Source organism: Cryptotermes secundus, unplaced genomic scaffold (genome assembly GCF_002891405.2).
Source record: "Cryptotermes secundus unplaced genomic scaffold, Csec_1.0 scaffold1232, whole genome shotgun sequence".
In the NCBI taxonomy this organism is placed as follows: Eukaryota; Metazoa; Arthropoda; class Insecta; order Blattodea; family Kalotermitidae; genus Cryptotermes; species Cryptotermes secundus.
Genome location: NW_019719383.1, coordinates 131,405 through 151,819, shown reverse-complemented (window position 1 = coordinate 151,819; position 20,415 = coordinate 131,405). Strand labels below are relative to the sequence as shown.

At 40.8% G+C, this 20,415-nt stretch overlaps 1 protein-coding gene across 6 annotated transcripts in view; it reads right to left on the bottom strand.

Moving 5' to 3' along the window:
• LOC111866529 overlaps window positions 1-5,669 on the bottom strand; it is a 64,800-nt gene extending 59,131 nt beyond the window's left edge. For 5 of the 6 annotated variants that reach the window (XR_002843165.2, XR_002843167.2, XM_023855584.2 and 2 more), the window contains exon 1: window positions 5,530-5,669. The gene's annotated coding sequence lies outside the window, so the exon portion shown is untranslated. The remainder of the gene's footprint in view (window positions 1-5,529) is intronic. The other variant, XM_033752364.1, reaches the window with a different exon arrangement.
• Window positions 5,670-20,415: the final 14,746 nt, after the last annotated feature.

Sequence of the window (20,415 nt, the reverse complement as noted above, 5' to 3'; positions counted from 1 at the left end):
GTATAATACTAAAAGGCTGCTAGTGTGATATCATTCTGAACGTCCATGCCCCAACAGCAGAAATTGATGACATGAAGGACAGGTTCCATGAAGAACTAGAACATGTATTCTATAAATTCCTTAAACATGTGAAAATTTTGTTAGGAGATTTCATGGCACAATAGATCACTGTGTTTGCGGCACAAGGGCCAAGAAGGCCAACCCCTTATACATTCATTCATTCATTCATTCATGCCAAAGTAGACATTTTCAAACCAATAATTGGGAATGAGAGTCTGCACAAAATTAGTAATGATCATGGCCCGGATTTTGATGACCTAAAAAAATCTGAAAAATGATTTATAAAATGACCAAAAGATATTTAAAAAATGACCTAAAAACTAATTTCCAAATTTTCTTAAAATCGGGCAGATGCGGACTGTGTAAATTAGTTTCCAATTTCTTGATTTTATGACACCCGGACATCTCTTTAAACCTATCCCTCTGCATTTCTCAGGCATCAATTTTATGAGTTTATGACATAGCGGTGGCTTAGAAAGCAGCGCGGGACAGTAATGGCATCTCTGGCGGCTTAGAAAGAAAAACGTGTCCTCTCACAAACAAATCTATTATATTTAGCGACAGAGGCTAGAGATACAAAACAAAATTTACTTGAAGAACATAAGATTTCTACCTCACGAATCAAATATCTGCAGTTTGATCAATGAATGTCAATTATTAAAAAACGTGAAAGATAACCAAACTGATGTGAAATGTGAAAAAAATGATGTAAAAACTTGTAAAAATGACCTAAAACTTAAAACATACAAAATATGACAAAAAAAATGTCCATTATAATTTGGCTCAGAGGCCTCCTTGAGGCATGAGGTTCTTTTACATGCCGTAATGCTACGACACAGGGACCCACAGCTTAAAGTCCCTCCCGGAGGACTTGTTCCCTGAATTTTTCCGCCCTTAAAAATTCCACGACCTTCGCCGGGTTTGAACCCGCGTACCTTGAGTCATGAGGTGGGAACGTTACCCCTAGACTATGGAGGCTGCTTCTTTAGTACTTAAAAGCAACGTTTACTACATAAAGAAAAAAAGATGACATGTCATCAAAATCCGGGCCCTGGTAATGATAATGGAATTAAGAGCAGTAAACTTTTTCACATCCAAAAATCTTACTGTCAAAAGTAAAATGTTCCCACATCGTAACATTAATAAATTTACTTGGACAACTCCTAGTGGGAAGACACAACCAAATTGACCATATTTTGATAGATAGGAGACAGCATTCAAGAATAATTGATATCTGATCATTCAGGGAAGCAGATTATGATAGTGACAAGTATCTGGTGGTGGCAGAAGTTAGGGAGACACTGGCAGTGAGTAAACAAGTCACAGAGTTCACATGGAAAGGTTCGATCTCAAAAAATTAAACAAGGTAGAGGGTAAAGTGCAGTATCGTGCTGAAATCTCAAATAGGTTTGCAGCTTTGGAAATCTTAGACAGGAAGGTGGATATTAACACTTTGTGGACCGGTGGCATATTTTTATGCCCAGCGCTTTTAAATGTGGCATAGTGGCATATTATTATGACTTTAGGACACGTTATGTTGAAACACACTATACCTTGCACTGGCGCCAGGCAGACGCATGACTGGTGCGTGACAGACCTCTTGAATCTTAGTCAGTAACATGACCCCGCTGTTTATGACCTAACTGTTTTCCTTTCTCACTCCAAACGAAAATGCCTTTTTTCATCTTCCAGTTGCATGCACCAGGCAGGAAGTTACCAGTGCAAAATGGATCAAGGTTGGAAGACGTTGAGCTCCAAGCGTTTTCCCGGAGAACAAGAAATATCTGACTTGTTCTCTGATGAGCTATCTGACGTCCCTTGTGAGTCTGCTAGTGATAGCGACTCACAATCTGATAGTGAGTGTGGCAGGGGCAAACAAAAAATTGTGACCACAGACAGTGAAAGTGAAAGTGAAAGTAACAGTAGCTCTGACCAAAGTGCGGGTAGAAACATTGCGGGGACAGCCACATGGGGAAAAGTAGACAAAATGCCTGCTTTGGGACAGTTTACTGGAAATCCAGGGGTGAAGCAAATTCCATCGGACCCAACGCAAGTGTCTGAAGTAGCGGAACTGTTTTTCCACAATTCACAATTCGAGCATAGTTGATGTTCAAAGGAGACATGGACAGGTAAACAAGCCTGTTTGTATTTCCGAGTATAATATGTTCATGAAGGGAGTTGACAGAGGCGATCAGTACTTGGCCTATTATTCTCTTCCTCGGAAAACAATAAAGTGGACAAAGAAAGTTGCCTTGTGGCTTTTTAAACTGTGCCATTTTCAATTCATTTTTGGTTTTCAAAAATCTAAACCCTCATTCAAAATTGAAATACAAGGCATTTCTGCTGAATGTGGCAAAAGCCTGGGCTACAGACCACACGGTGGCGGCAGAACCAGCGGCAGACACAGTCTTAGTATGACCGGGGCTGTATACTCCCACCCCATGCAGGCCTCATTTTGACCTCCCTGGGCAACTCTCAGGTGATATGCGGAAACATACCCTTGTGAAAATTGTGAAGAGTGAACATGCCAAGAGGAAGCAGCCTTCTAGGTGATGCCGTGTTTGCACAGTACACAACAAAAGGAGTATGACTGTCTACATGTGCAAGTTCTGTGTAATGCCACTTCATAAAGGGGAATGTTTCCAGAAATATCACACTCTCAAGCACTTCTAGGAGCACTGGTATGTGTTCTCCAAAAATTTTAGTTCATAAAATTAATTAGGAGATTTTATATTAATTTTTAAAGTGAACAGTGCACAAGTTAGGGTAGTAGGTTTAAAAATGCCGGTACCCAGGGTGATTTAAATATTTAAATTGCCAGTCCGCAGAGTGTTAACAGAGCTTGGGAAACTATTAGAGAATAACAAAATTTCTGCCAAAGAGAGTCTAGGTTAGTATGAATTGAAGAAGCATAAGCCATTGTTCAATGAAGGATATTCAAAACTATTAGACCAAAGAAAACAAGAAAAATTGCAGTGATTATAGGATAAAAGCAAAATAAATGGGGATAATCTGAACAATATAAGACATGAAACCAGCAGGAATTTCAGGAACAAAAAGAGGCAATATCTGAAAGACAAAATTGATGAGCTTGCAATGAACAGTAAGAACAAGAACATTAGAAACCTGTATAGAGGAATAAATAACTTCTAACAACGGTTACCAAACACAGAAGTAACTTAGTGAAGGATGAGAATGGTGATCTGCTTGCAGATTTCCACAACATTTTGAATAGGTGGAAAGACTACTTCTCCCAGTTATTGAATCCACATAGGATCAGTGATGTTAGGCAGATAGAAATGCATACAGCTGAGCCGTTAATTCCTGAACCTTGCCTTTCTGAGTTTGAAAGTGATATTGCAAAATTGAAAAGGTATAAATCACCAGGTAGTGATCATATTCCAGCAGAACTTATTAATGCAGGGGGCAAAATATTATGTTCTAAAATCCATATGGTAAGTAATTCTATTTGGCATAAGGAAAATTACCTGAGCAGTGGAAGGAGTCTATTATTGTACCAGTTCACAAGAAGGGTGATAAAAGTGACTGTAGCAATTATCGGGGGATATCACTGCTATCAACTTCATACAAAAATTTTATTCAATATTCTTCTTTCAAGGTTAAGTCCACATATAGATGAGGTTATTGGGGATCATCAGTGTGGGTTTCGACATAACAGATCAACTACGGATGAGATCTTTCGCATTTGTCAGGTACTGGAGAAAAAATTGGATTACAGTGAGACAGCACATCATCTACTTGTAGACTTCAAGAAAGCCTATAATTCAGTTAGAAAGGAAGTACTGCACAATAATCTGATATAGTTTGGGGTATCCATGAAACTGGTTAGGCTGATTAAAGTGTGTTTAAACGAAATGTAAAGTCCATCTAGGTAAACATTTGTCTGATAACTTTCCTATTCAGAATGATCTAAAACAAGGAGATGCTTTATCGCCACTCCTTTTCAACTTTGCTTTAGAATATGCTATTAGGAAGGTCCAAGAAAATCAGGTGGGACTGAAATTAAATGGGACACATCAGCTGTTGGCCTATGCCGAGGATGTGAATCTACTGGGTGATAATATAAATACCAAAAAGAAAACCACACACTTTAATGATGCTAGTAAGGAGGTTGGTCTAGAAGTAAACACAGAGAAAACTAAGTATATGTTGCTGTACTGTCACCAAAATGCAGGGCAAAATCATGACATAAAGATAGCTAACAGATGCTTTCACATTTTGTGGCACAGTTCAAATATTTCAGAATGACAGTAACAAATCAAAATTTGGTTCATGGGGAAGTTATGAAAAGACTGAATTTGGGTAATGCTTTCTACAATTCAGTACGGAAACTTCTGTCTTCTGGTTTGCTGTCTAGAAACATAAATATTAGAATATACAATACTATAATTTTTCCTGTGGTTTTGTATGGGTCTGAAACTTCGTCACCTAACCTTAACGGAGAAACACTGACTGAGGGTGTTTGAGAACAGTGTGTTAAAGGGAATATTTGAACTGAAGAGAGATGAAGTGATGAGAGGTTGGAGAAATCTGCATAATGAGGAGCTTCTTAACTCATACCCTTCTCCAAACATAATCAGAATAATCAAGTCAAGGAGGATAAGATGGGCAGGGCATGTAGCATGAAAGGGGACGAAGATGAATATAAAACACTGGTGGTAAAGCCAAAAAGAAAGAGACCACTAGGAAGACTGAGACATAGGTGGACTATCTTAAAATGGATCTTAGAGACACGATGGTATGGACTGGATCGATCTGGCTCAGGATAGGGGCCAGTGGAGGGCTCTTGTCAATGCGGTAATGAACCTGTGGGTTCCATAAAATGCTGGGAAGTTCTTGAGCAGCTGCACAATTGGCAGCTTCTCAAGAAGGGCTCAAGCTCCACAAGTGAGCGATAGAAGGTACTATGTGGTATTATTGGTGCTGGTGTCTTTGTGACGCTATATAAGACAAACTATGAAACTGGTCCTATTACTGCGACTTCAAATACAAGGGTAATTAGAAGCTAAGTTTAAGCATGGGTAATGTAACTTACAGTCCTTCTCAGGACGCTGTTAAGTTGATGATGTGAATGCAAGCAGTGAATGATATTCCAGTGTACGAATTCTTACATTAATTTCTTTCAAATCAGTGACTGCATTGTTGCAATATTAACCTGCTTACCTTCCCTAAAGCCTTCAAAGACAATGCATCGATAAACGAAAACCTTATATTTTATCTAGGGGCCTTAACACTGTCGTGTCACAACCACAGACGTTCACCTAAGACAATTCCGCATAGATAATGCCATTCTTATTTTACGATCTCGCCGGCGAGTGAAACTGCTGCGTATTTCACTGCACATACAAATTACCGGTTACTATATATAACACCATTTCCAATGAAAGACCTTATTATTTCTTCCTAAATCACATAGCACTTTATTACTAAATGTATCAAACACACTACCTTGTTGTCAACGTTCTCACCTACACACACAAAACAATATTTTGCCCACATGGTCCTACATAACATTCCTCACCATACCAAAACACACAACTCAATCGACATTCTTCGGCATCGATACCATAGGTAACTGCTCCTGCCGGTTCTGCAATCCCAACCTATCAATCCTTCCAAAAAGAAAAACACTCCTCAGCATCAAAACACCAACATTATAGCGCGAAATTTACTTCTTAATTGTAATGGATGAATCTGGAATTGTAAAAGCAGTCGCCAGCAGAGTACACCACAACAGCTGAACGTATTCAGAAATAAGATTAGGTAGTCTTTAGAACAACGAGAGTATCAGACAAATATGGAAAACAGAAAGAGGTCATTGAGGAACAAGTTTCGCAATTAACTGTTTGTCCCCACATTTACATATAATGAAACAGGCTTCTCTGCCTTTATCTATAGTTAATTCCTGATCATATATCAGATATCCGAAAGCACCCCATGACTGAAAGAACTTACCCAGGAATTTTAGAAGTATACGCCTGACGCTCGAAGAGTACGCACATGAACACGGAAGCTGGTGAACTTTCATTATTAAGATTCGTTACCAGGTAACAACTGTGCGCTCGAGTTGTCAGTGATATACACCCGACCTCTAAGGTCAAGATTAATAATTCAACATTATCTTTCAACTGAAATAGTGAACAAACTGTAAGTACATTTACATTAACTTTACGCCCAACTATGGGTCGTATATAGCAGCCCAGCCAGATACGAATTTCCCACCGCTGCCTCATAGTCAAATACCGATGTACTCGGCATTTTCACAACCAGTTCCTTTACAAGTACACCCACAAAACTCGATAGTATACAGCAGCCAGCCACAAAATAATACCCAAATTCCTGTAATAAATCCATTAACTCCGCAAACCCCAACATACATACCAAACTCAAGATTTCTCACAGTACAAAAAGGAGTAGGAACCACCGGAGAACCTGATTCATCAAAGAAGCAAGAATATTGGATAGGAGATACAGTAACAGTAAACAACAGATTCAGTGCTCTCACAGACGAAGAGACCATGAAAGGAGAATCTTCAAACACCGAACCAAAGACCCCCACCCATATTTGTATCCTGCGTTAAAAATATAAAACCACAGGTTTAATTGCTAAATGCTATTGCCCAGCACAAGCACATACTGAAAACATTATACAACAGTCAAGTGAAAGTGGAAAGTTCCACGTACACAACAATAATAAAAGCATTAACAGAAAAGCAAGCAGAATTTCATACCTATAAACCCAAAAATGAAAAGAGGATTCCGCGTAGTCCTTAAAAATATCCACCCAACAACTGAGTTAAATGAAATAAAGCAAAGTCTTCAAGAAAATGGGCATGAAGTAACAAACATCTGGAACATTGAACAACACGACACAAAAATACCACTACCGTTGTATTTCATAGACTTAAAACCAAACGAAAACAACAAACAAATATACAAGATAGATTTACTCTTAAACACAAAAGTAAAAGTTGAAGCCCCCCACGTCAAACGAGAAATTCCTCAGTGCAAACGTTGTCAAAGATTTGGACATACGAAAAACCTTTGCCGACAACCCCAAATGTGCAGCAGAACATCTAACAGAAGAACGCCCAAGAAAAAACAAAAGATTCCAATGTCAAATGCGTAAACTGCAGTGATCACCATCCAGCCAACTACAGAGGCTGCTTAGTACACAAACGATTGCAACAAAAATTCGACCCAACGTTACGAGAACGAAAAATACAAATCAGACCACTTCAGAGAGGAATGACATATTCCCAAACACTACCGCAACTCAAGAAAGTCGAACCATTTCCAGTGTCATGGTACAACCTTCTAATGATCTAGCTGAACTCCGTCAAATCACTAACGAACTCTACCCTCTTAACTGTTGATACGATTCTCTTATGTGCGAAAAACACCTGTATCTAATTCATGATTTTCATTCCCATTTCCATAGAAAAGTACTAGGTGGTTCAAATATGACCGAGAATGAATTTTTGTAAACAAACCGCACTGCGCAGCAGCTGTGCGACCTTGAGAGATTGTAGCCACAACCTCCACTCTCCCTCCTCTTAGGGTTAGCACCTGTTCAGTGCTGTCTGGGAGTTGCTAGAGGAATGAGCGTACAGAAGGTACTGCGGAGCTTGGAACAACGCATTGTGAACAAATTCCTCGTTGGAGAAAAGTCCCGTCCGCTGAAATTCACCACAGACCCCAACCACAGTATGGGGAAGAGTGTCTCTCACGGACCCGTGTGTTTGAGTGGTGTAAGTACTTCAGAGAGGACAGAGAGCGCGTGGAGAATGAACCGCACGATCGTCGGCCGCGAACATCTGTCACCAAGCCAAACATTGATTGTGCAGACGCACTTATTCGTGAGAATAGGCGCATTACTATCAAGGAACTTGGAGCAATGCTGTCCATCAGTGTTGGTAGTGTAGAAGACATCATGAAATACCACCTGCACTATCGCAAGGTGAATGCACGGTGGGTACACGCACTTTGACGGACGTGAACAAAATGGTGTGCATGCAAGTTGCCAGTCATCTCCTACAGCAGTTTGAAGACGAAGATGATGCATTTTTGAAGTCTATAGTGACCACCGATGAAACGTGGGTGCACTACATTCCCGAGTCCTAGCAATCATCACGCGAGTGGCAGCATACCAGTTGTCCCAAACCCAAGTGAGCGCGGAGGAGCCGTTCGGCAGGAAAAGTGATGGCAACGTTCTTCTGGGACTGGCAGGGGGTTATCCATGTAGACTTTCTGACAGATGCCAGAACAGTCAATGCAGCTTATTACTCAGACCTCCTGGCAACAGACGTGAAGGAAAAGATCCGATCCAAGCAGAAGAGAAGTGGAAAGCGGTTAGCCTTCCTTCAAGACAATGCGCGCCCCCATACGGCCAAAACAACAATGGAAACCCTCCGGAAATTGAAATGGAACCTTCTGACACATCCGCCGTACAGTCCCGATTTGGCACCAAGTGATTTCTACCTCTTCGGAAGGCTCAAATGAGACTTGCAAGGCATTCGGTTTGTGGACAACGACGCCATTATCCAGAATGTTCTGGAGTGGATACGCCGCCAACCACAAGTCTTTTTTGGGGGCGGGGGGGTATCAGGATGCTTCCAGAAAGTTGGATAAAATGTGTTGACTCCAGAGGGGAGTACGCTGAAGACTGACATGTGCAAGTAAGTGTTTGGCAATTTTATATATATGTAGTCTCCTGCTGGTGCGATGCCACCTCCACCCCATCTGACCTCCTGTACTCCCGCTAAATCTATCTTATATTTTAAGATTTCTTCTGCCACTGCACTGAGCGAACCTGCCCTATACAAGCTTCGTACATTCCAAGCGCCAAATCTCATATCCATTTTCTTTAGCTTAGGTCGTTTATCCAAGGATCAGTCCAGGTTCGAGGCTTTGTGTTCATTTCCGTAACATAATGGGTTTTTTTACAGTGAGGAGTTCTTTAGACCCACGCCTAACCCCCCAGCTGAATAGCCACCTCTTTTCGGCTGTCAGCAACTACTTATTCAATATATTCACAGCTTCCCTCCAAAACTTAACGGAGTCTCCTCTATCCGCAACGTGAGGACGCGCCATGCCGTGGTGACAAAGGACCCAATTGTGCAGCTACTCAAGAATTTTCCAGAATTTTATTTAACCCGAAGTTTCATTACCGTGTTCACAAGAACCCTCCACTGGTTCCTATCCTGAACCTTGGAAATGTTAAAAAAAAAAGTAAGACCTTACCCACTGACCACTGGCATCTCTATTTTTCCGAATTCTTTTCGGCGGAGGACCTCCTAGCACACCCTACTCATTGAAGACTAGAGGAACCTACACAACACTGTCGAAAGTTGGTACTGTTCGTGAAATGTTCAGCAGGTACCGATGGAAATTTAGTAATAACTGAGTTGTCTGCGATTTGCTGTGACGCCACATCATGGGGACACAGCCTGAATCAGCCTGGGTGAATTTTTTGACAACTTTGTCCCGCCTAAGCCACTTAAGGCCACCGGACGCTGGTCACAGTAATAGTTACGAACTCTAACTCCATTGGATTTATAAGTGACCTAACAACCGTATTCTAATACTTAAATATATAAATTGTTCACAGCCAATCAAATTTTCATCTCATAAAAATTACAACTAAAAATGGACCCCAAATTAACCTGGATGTAAGTAACGCTAACAAAATAATTTTTGAAGCACGACATAAAATTCCTTGGTTTACTCGTATACAGTACACAGTCATGGAAATGACATATTGAGCAAGTACTACACATGCTAAGTGCAGCTTGTTATGCACTCAGATCTATTTAACCTTAGATGTTTCAGGAAGCAATGAAAATGGTTTACTATGCCTACTTCCATTCCACTATATTACATGGAATAATATTCTGGCGAAACTCTACAGATAGCACTAAAATCATCAGAATGTAAAACAGGCCAATTAGATTTATCACAGGAAGCAAGAATACGGATTCTTGCAGAGATCTATTTATAATCTTAGCGTTTCACTCACAACACATATTCTCATTCTTGTTATTTGTGGTAGACAACAAAGTATGTACAAAAAAATCTGACATCCATAACATAAATACGAGGCAAAGACTCAACTTCCACCAAAATTCAGCAAATCTATCTCTACGTCAAAAAGGAGCTGGCTCCTTTGGAATCAAAGTGTTCAGTAGTCTCCCTAAAAGTCTCAAAAGAACAACTGATAATATTAAGCAATTTTAAACAGAACTGAAATGTTACTTACATGCTCACTCATAATCTGTGGGATATCGATGTATGAAGAGACAACAGTTTGTTGAACTGTCGTATAAATATTGATTATAGTTGCACAATATATACAGACGAACTTGGATTTGAAGAATTAAAGACTAATAATATAGTACCAGCAATTCTAATGTCAAAGTCGCATTGAACTTGTCCCTGCGCAAGGATGTCACTCAAATACTTATACCGCTATATCTTCCTCATATATAACATTGCGTCAAACCGCATAGAAAACACGTCGCTGTCCGTATTGTTGTAGGCTTTGCCTAGCAACGGCTGTTTACTCGCCGTTTCTAAGCAATGATATTTGAATTGTCACTGTAAAGTTTTCAGTTCCCATATCACCTCCACCCCCGCGGAGATGGTTGCTCAGCTGTTGAGCTGGGAAACGTACGTTGCGTCCGGAATGTGTAGTTGGTGCCGCGGCCGGTGCTACGTCGGCTGCGCCGTTGAAGGTGGAGGTGATGCAGCTGTTGGTTTCACCTCGGGGATGATTTTCTAGTGGTAGGTGAGGGGCTGAAGGTGTTCTTGACGCGTTGCTGCAGCACGGCACCCATGGCGGATGTGGAGGCGTCTGTGACGAGTGCAAGTGGCGTAAATGTGTCGAGGTATGCCAGTAGAATGGCGCGTGACAAACTCGCCCTGAAATTTTTGAAGGTCTTGTGTAGCTCCGGTATCGAAGTGGTGGAGTGGGAGCTCTTGACTTTGGGTCCGGAGATGACGTCGTGAAATGGTGCCTCGTGTGTTGCCACGTGGGGCAGAATTTGCCTGTAGTAGTTCAGAATGATCAGGAAACGGCGGAGCTGACTGGCGATTTTCGGAGGTTGGCAGCTTATTCGTTCTCCCAGCTGTTGGGAACCGTAGGCGGCGGCTTTGTAGCCGAAGAAAGTAATCTTGGGAAACTTAGGCGCTCAGATGATTCCTATCGCCGGGTTGATGAGGATTCCGTATCTCCGAAGTCGGTCGAAAAGAGACCATAGATACCGTTCGTGTTCCTCAAGAGATCGGGATATGTGCCGCCGTTGATATCCGGTGTGGTGGTTTTTCTTGTTGGCGGCAGGAGCAGGGCTGTGTACACTTTTGTGCCTGGGCTCCGTAGCGGTGATTGTACCAGCAGAGGTTGGGTGTAACATCGCGGGAAGGGGAGCTGCTGCCGAACGGCGATTCCTGAAGCTGGGGCGGGGATCCATTTTTTTGGAGAGTTGGGTCAGCTCGGTGCTGAGTGCTGCCACCTAGCGAGAGAGGTCCTCGATCCGCTTCATAAGTTCGTTGCTGTTGTGGAGTGTCACGACGGTCACGACTCTCATGAGCGCAGGCCGGCTGGGGTGCGGCCTCGATTATGCTGTCTGCACAGCGGCCAGCGGCGTCCAAGTCGCCCTCGGGCTGGCCGCAGAGAATGGTGCTTACGTTACGGGGTAGCAGGCTGGGCCAGATGCTGCGGAGGAAGTCGTCTGGGACGGTTTGCGGTCTCACATCTCGAGTGTAAGGAACTGACAGAAGCGTTGCTCTCTTGAGGGGTACAGACGAGTCACCATTTCGGTCTTCAATATTGTGTAGGGGTCTCGTTCAGGTGGAGCGGTGATGACATCCTCTACTTCCGCTGCGTAACGTTGGTCCAACTGCTGGCTAAAGTGAACTGTGCTTCGGCTTGTTTGTACCATACTGCTCGTCTCTCGACTCAGAACGGCGGATGTTGCATGGCAATTCTTGGTATCTATGTTGGCACTGGGCCCTTTGTAATACTGGCGTCATATTGGTTTGTCTCCTTTTGGTCTTGCTGTTCGTGTCTGTTACGTGTTTTTTTTTCCTCGGCACTACAGCCCCAGTGGGCCTAGGCCTACCTCCATGAACTCCGTTCACTTCGGTTTTTCTCGATCTTACACATACGGTAGGACTCCTTGGGCGAGTGATCAGCTCGTCGCAAGGCCTCTACCTATAGACAAACACAGAAAAACGCACAAAAACATCCATGCCCTGAGTGGGATTCGAACCCACGATCCCGGCTTCCGAGCAAGCGAAGACAGTGCATGCCTTAGACCGCTCGGCTACCGTGACCGGCCCTGGTACGTTGTTAGCCATGTAAATTCTGCATCTGTGTTACATACTGCTGTAGGAAGTATTCTATTTTACCGCTGTCCATTATTCGTATTGTATTGTCGGGATCACCAATGCGGGATGTCGATATGTGAAGAGACAGCTACTTGTTGAACTGTTCAAACAATATTTTGACGTGGATGGCGCAACAGGAAGTAGGGGTCACGTGAACTCTGCGTTTCCACGAGTGACGTCACATACCCCCCACTCCTCCCAACATTACGCATACTCCTACACAAAAGACAGACCCGTCCTCTCGTCAGAGAAGGTGCCCCACAGAAACAAGACCGTAACTGTCAAACGGTAATAATTAATATCTGGTCATTAGCCCCAGATGGGGCTTGACACCAAGACTTACTGACTGACTGATCGTCAGTCGCAATGTGACTTTGATTCAGGAGGAGTGAATATTCAGCCAGTTACTAGTATCCAGTATGACTTGAAGTCCATTGTTGAGTTGTATCCCATGAATGGCAATGACTTGGCCCCCTGTTCTTTCTTTTATATATTAACGACTTGCCTTACATAATAAATAAAATATCAAAACCAATTTTGTATGCTGATGATACCAATATACTGTGTTACAATTCTGATTCTGTGGAACATATAATGGTATTGAAAACGATACTGAACAAAATAGACACATAGTTTATGAATAATTCATTATCATTAAATTTTAACAAATCTAACTATGAGCATTTTTCATCAAAAGTAAATACTACATCAAACATAAATCTAAACTATAAGGTTGTTGAAATTAAAATACTTGTAATACAAAATTCCTAGGACTTATCATAGAAACATTAAATAAATCAGTCGGCAACTAAGCTGAATGCGGCCAGTTATTCTATTAGAACCCTATCTGCAGTTATGACTCAGGAGCGTTTAAGGATGATTTATTTTTCATATGTACATTCCATTATGTTATATGGAATAATATTTTGGGGCATTTTGGCTCAAAGTAATTTAATTTTCAAAATCCAAAAACGAATAGTGAGAATTATTATGAAGGCAAGATATAAGGACTCTTGTTGACCATTGTTCAGGCAGTTAAAAATTCTGCCCTTATATTCTTAATATATATTTTCTGCATCAATTTTTGTTGTTAATAATTTAGATATATTTAAATTTAATTCTGCTATACACAGTATTAACACCAGACAAGGTTTTGACCTACATTTTCCAAGTAATAGATTAGCTAAAGTGCAGAAGGGTGTATATTATTCAGGAATTAGGATATTCAATAATCCACAAGGCATCAGGAATCTATTATATGATATTACTAAATTCAAACAGACTCTGAAAGTTTCGTCTTGCTGGTTCATTTTATTCTTTATATGAATATTATGAATGGAACACAAGGGGTGATCTTGGTTCTTATAAATACAGGGGAAGGACAAAAATATGGAAACACCAAACAAAAAACACATTACCTTGACTAATATGGTGTAGGACAACCTCTGGCTTGCAGTCTCCTTGGAATGGATAAATAGAGGTCCTGTATAATTTGCAAGGGAATCTTGTACCATTCTTCATGAAAAACATAGTAAATTCTGTTATCGATGATGGAGGTGGATAGCGCGCATGCAGATTGCTCTCCAAAACAGAACACAAAGGCTCAATAATATTGATATCTGGCAATTGTGGGGGCCATGGCAGACATGACACTTCATCTTCGTTCTCAGAAACCAGTCCTGGACAATGTGAGCCATGTGACACAGGCATTGTTGGCTTGGTAAATGGCATCACCATTAGGGAACAAAGTTTGCACCATGGGATGGACCTGGTCGCCCAAAATGGTCACATAGTCGTTGGCAGTGACGTAACCTTGCAGGGTAATGATGGGTCCGACAGAATACAACGATATGGCTGCCCATACCATGATTGAACCCCCGCCATGTTTCACTCTTGGCAGCAAACAGTCTGGACCGTAAGCTTGGGGTGGCGTTCTCCAGATGTAAACTTGGCCAGAAGTCGGAAACAGTGTGAAGGTGGACTCATCTGACCAAATGACCGTTTTCCATTGCTCCACAGTCCAGGTTTTATGACTTCGACACCACACTGTCCTCTTAGTGGCATTTTGATCACTGATGAGTGGCTTTGGAATTGCAGCTCATCCAGAAATACCCTGCTTGTGGAGCTCCATTTCGTACTGCTTTGGTGCTCACAGGGTTTGTGAGCATGACATTCAGTTCAGCAATCACTTTTGCAACTGTAGTCTTCTTATTTTTCGTCACAATCCTACGAAATATTTGTCTGTCTCGATCACTCAACACACATTTCTGTCCACGCTGGTGTTTATCAGATGCGGTTTTTTTTCAGTCCTCTTGTATGCGGTCATAGTCTTGGATACTTTGCCTCGTGAAACACCAAAAACCTTGGCTACCTTGGTTACAGAAGCACCCACCATATGGGCCCCAACAATTTGCCCGCATTCGAATTCTGTTAGCTCTGGCATGATGCACAAAACATTGCACAGAACACTGTCTCAACAACAATGAAAGGTTGTACAGGTAGTGGTGTTGGGCAGATACGACAGTGTGACCTACAAACGTCACTAAAATAAACACTTTTAATTCAGGCATGCATTTCACAAGGTGTTTCCATATTTTTGTCCATCCCCTGTAGTATCTAAAATTAACCTTGACAAGTCCTATTAAGTATTTCTTTTATTGCTAGTGGGGTGGGACTAAGTCCCTTGCACTGCGGCCACTTCTGGCCTGTTGTACCAGCCCCAGATGATAGGTGAGGGTGATTGTGGAGCAATTGGCAGAATGAAGATTGGCAGGGGAAACCGAAGTACTCGGTGAAAACCTGCCCCAGCGCCACTTTGTCCACCACAAATCCCACGTGACCAGACGTGGGCCGTCACGGTGGGAAGCCAATCCTATTAACTAAAAATATATAAATAATCCTCTACTTCAGATCTGCATACATACAAACTATGACTTTTATTTCATTTTAAATTCAATCTCCTGTTCTTTTATGAATTTATTTATTTATTTATGAATGTATTTATTACCATAATAATTTTATAGTATACGTCTGAGAGAAGTTATTTATTCCATTTATTGTTCATGCATGTTAGATGTTTTTATAGTTTTTCTTCTGATGTGTGATGTAACATACATTATTTGATATTATATTGTTTATTGATAATATCCATTCATATGCATTGTTTTTATAAAGTGGATGAATTTTATAAGATAAATTCTTAATTTGTTTTCATCTAGTATTTAAGCCTTGTTGTAGTCACATTTTATTATGTTTAGTGATTGTGTTATCCTGTTTTATATTATGTTATTTTGACTTGTTCCAGTGATTGGTTGGAACATTCGTTTTGATTTTTGATGCATTCTGTATCCAGTGGTGTGTCAACTTGTTTCTCGCACTGTAATTGGATCTACTTGAATATAAGAATAAATTAAATTAAACTCCAGCAGGAGAAGTAATTGTGATACTGCCGATGGCAGTAATTGAGAAATTGTGTAACTGTAAGAGCGAATGTGGAATAAATTCACTACATCGAAGACGGCATGAAGTTATTTGTCGTGTGACATACCCAAACACGTGACAATATTAATTATAGTTGCACGGTATATACAGACGAACTCGCTGTTGCTGAACAATGATAGCTGTGCTGTCACTGCAAAGTTTGCTTGAATGTGGGCAGTTCCCACAACGATATAGATGGATATTTCAATGTAAACAAATTCTAAGTATCAATTCTAAGTTAAATGTATTCTCAAGCATGTTACTCCATCTTCAGGTTAACAGAAAAGAAGAAATCCGCGAGCAAACCAGCGTGAGCATGTGCAACAGACTGAAGAAAAGAAGAAATAAGTGAGTGAACCAGTGTGAGCAGGGGCAACAAACTGAAGAAAAGAAGAAATCAGTGAGTGAACCAGTGTGAGCAGGTGCAACAGACTGAGAAGAAAAGAAGAAATCCGCAAGCGAACCAGTTTGAGCAGGTGCAACAGACTGAAGAAAAGAAGAAATCAGTGAGTGAACCGGTGTGAGCAGGGGCAACAGACTGAGAAGAAAGGAAGAAATCCGTGAGTGAACCAGCGTGAGCAGGTGCAACAGACTGAAGAAAAGAAGAAATCAGTGAGTGAACCGGTGTGAGCAGGGGCAACAGACTGAGAAGAAAGGAAGAAATCCGTGAGTGAACCAGCGTGAGCAGGTGCAACAGACTGAAGAAAAGAAGAAATCCGTGAGCGAACCAGTGTGAGCAGGGGCAACAGACTGAGAAGGAAAGAAGAAACCCGCAAGCGAACCAGTTTGAGCAGGTGCAACAGACTGGTGCCATGTAGATATTGTGTTAACCAACGTTTCGGAGGAACATATCGCCTCCATCTTCAGCCTGTTGCACCTGCTCACACTGGTTCGCTCACGGATTTCTTCTTTTCTGTTAACCTGAAGATGGAGGTGATACGTTCCTCCGAAACGTCAGTTAATACAATATCTACACGGCACCACATCCCAGAAGACTGCTTTCTTCAGTCACTGCAGTGAAAACTTCAAATCTTATAAATCATAAGGATGTTTTTCCATAAGAAATATACTAGATAATGCTGTGCTAACTAATGGAAGCTTGACAGAAATGGCAACCAGATCTGAACATGTTCCTGGAAAATCTCAGACTTGATTAGTTCTACAGAAAAAAGTTTCAACAAGTGTGCTAAGATCAGAAATTTACTATACTGCCATATACAATTAGACAGGTTCAAATAATTGAAGGCTGTTGTGAGGAAGACACATTTTATAATTGGTTTTGTGGGCAGTGTATGATGTTCCTGACCCAAAAATTAGACTTTTTTTACTGATGCCCACATCTATCAAAATGAGTATATTAACACTCGAATAGGTACCGGAGCAGTATTAATCTGAGACAGATTCTTTGAAGTACCCTTTCACAATCAGAAGATGGTATGCCATTAATGCTAACAAACAGTAGGCCCATATTTTTCGAAACATTAATTCTGAGTGGTATGTCAACATTCTTTTACCCTTTTAATGACAGCATCATGGAATAAGAAAGGACATATGGTTATTTGATGCACAACGTTGCTACAGCACACAGTGCTAATTATTCAGTTTACTTATTTATGGAGCTGAGCCCTTCTTGAGGAGAAGCCAAATTGGCAGGTACTCAAGAATATTCCAGCATTTTATGGAACCCAAAGATTCATTACCGTGTTCACAAGAGCCCTCCACTTGTCCCTATCCTGAGCCAGTTCAATCCAATCTATGCCATTCCCTCCTCTCTCTCTCTCTAAGATCCATTTTAATATTTTTCATCCACCTACGCCTTGGACTTCCCAGTGGTCTCTTTCCTTCTGGCTTTCCCACCAATATCCTATATGCATTCCTCTTCTCCCCCATTCGTGCTACATGCCCTGCTCACCTCATCCTCCTTGATTTGATCGTTCTAATTATACATGGAGAAGAGAACAAGGTACGAAGCTCCTCATTATGCAGTTTTCTCGAACCTTCTGTCACTTCATCTCTCTGCGGTCCAAATATTGTCCTCAACACCCTAAGTCTGTGTTCCTCCCTTAATGTCAGACACCAAGTTTCACACCCATACAGAACCACAGGCAAAATTATAGTTCTGTATATTCTAATATTTATGTTTTTAGACAGTAGATAAGAAGACAAAGGGTTCTGGACTGAATGGTAGCAAGCATTACCTGAGTTTAATCTCCTCTTAATTTCCTCCTGAATCAGGTTTTGATTTGTTATCGCCATTCCTATATCCATATAACTGTGCCACATTTTCAAAATATCTGTTTCCTATCATTATGTCATGATTTTGCCCTGCACTTTGGTAACGAGATAGCATATATAACATAGCATAACATATACTTGTGCCAGTTAAAGTTTGTGTTTTTCTTTATGGCATTTATATTATCATCCAGTAGATTCACATCATCGACATAGACAAACAGCTGATGTGTCCCATTTAATTTCAGTCCCACCTGGTTTTCCTGGACCTTCCTAATGTTATATTCTAAAGCATCTCCTTGTATTATACTGTTCTGGATAGGAAATTTAATAGACAAATGTTCACCTATATGGACTTTACTATACATTTTCTTAAACACATTTTAATCAGCCTAATTATTTTCATAGGTATCACAAACTCTTACCAGAATATTGTTCAATACTTCACTCCTAACTGAATCATAGGCTTTCATGAAGTCTATGAATAGCTGATGAACTGTCTCATCATACTACCATTTTTTCTCCAATATCTGACGAATGCGAAAGATCTGATCTGTAGTTGATCTGTTACGTCGAAACCCACACTGATGATCCCCAATAATTTCATCTATATATGGACTTAAACTTGAAAGAATACTGGACAAAATTTTATATGAAGTTGATAGCAGTGATATCCCCCGATAATTACTACAGTCAGTTTTATCACCCTTCTTGTGCATTGGTACAATAATAGACTCCTTCCACTGATCAGGCAATTTTTCCTCATGCCAAATAGAAGTAATTAGATTGTGGATCTTAGAACGTAATATTTCGCCTCCTGCTTGAATAAGTTCTGCCAGAATTTGATCACTACCTGGCGATTTATACCATTTCAATTTTGCATTAGCACTTTCAACCTCAAAAGCGCTAGGATCAGGTAGTAACGCTCAGCTGTACGGATTTCTGTCTGCCTAACAGCACTGACCCTATGTACATTCAATAACTGAGAGAAGTAGTTCCTCCACCTATTCAAAATGTTGTGGGAATCTGCAAGCAGATCACCATTCTAATCCTTCACTAAGTTATTTCTGTGTTTGGTAACCCTTGTTAGAAGTTATTTATTCCTCTATACAGGTTTCTGATGTTCTTGTTCTTACTGTTCATTGCAAGCTCATCAATTTTGTCTTTCAGATATTCCCTCTTTTTATTCCTGAAATGCCTGCTGGTTTCATGTCTTATATTGTTCAGATTATCCCCATTTATTTCGCTTGGATCCTGCAGACACTGCAATTTATCTCGTTTTCTTTGGTCTGATAATTTTGAATATCCTTCATTGAACCATGGCTTATGTTTCTTCAGTTCATAATAACCTAGACTATCCTTGGCAGAAATTTTTATATTTTCCCTAATAGTTTTCCAAGCTTCATTAACATCCATCTCAGTGTCCAAGTTTTCCAAAGCCGTGAACCTATTTGAGATTTCAAAACGATACTGCTCTTTACCCTCTACCTCATTTACTTTCTTGAGATTGAACCTCTCCATATGAACTCTGTGCGTTGTCTGTTTGCTCACTGCCAGTCTTTCCCTAACCTTTGCCACCACCAGGTAGTGGTCAGTATCACAATCTACTGTCCTGAATGATCAGACATCAAGTATACTTGAATGCCATCTCCTGTCTATCAAAATATGGTTGATTTGATTGTATATCATCCCATCAGGAGATGTCCAAGTAAATTTATGGATGTTACAATGCAGGAACATTGTACTTTTGACAGTAAGATTTTTGGCGTGGTAAAGTTTACTACTTGAACTCCATTATCATTACTAATTTCATGCAAATTCTCATTTCCAGTCACTGATTTGAAAATGTCTTCTCTCACTACTTTAGTTCTTCATACTACCCTAGTCAATAAGTTCGTGGACTAGCCGCAAAGCGTCGTTGCATTGCAATACATCAGATCAGTTGAGTCACGATATGATGACTTGTCAGTTCATCTCTCCTCACAGCAGGAGGCAGTGTGTGCAAACAGTGTAAGCAGAACTATAGCCTCTATTGTGAACTGCAGTTAAATGTAAAGGTGGAAATCGAAAATGTGGTAGTTTGAACAACAGGCAACCATAAAGTTCTGCCAAAAACTAGACAAATCCCCTAGTGAAACGTTTGGAGTAGGAAGAATTGGTTGTTGCTACATGACAGCCCCTGCACATCGCTCTGTTCTTGTCTAAGAGGAACTGGCAAGGCAACAGGTCATTGTT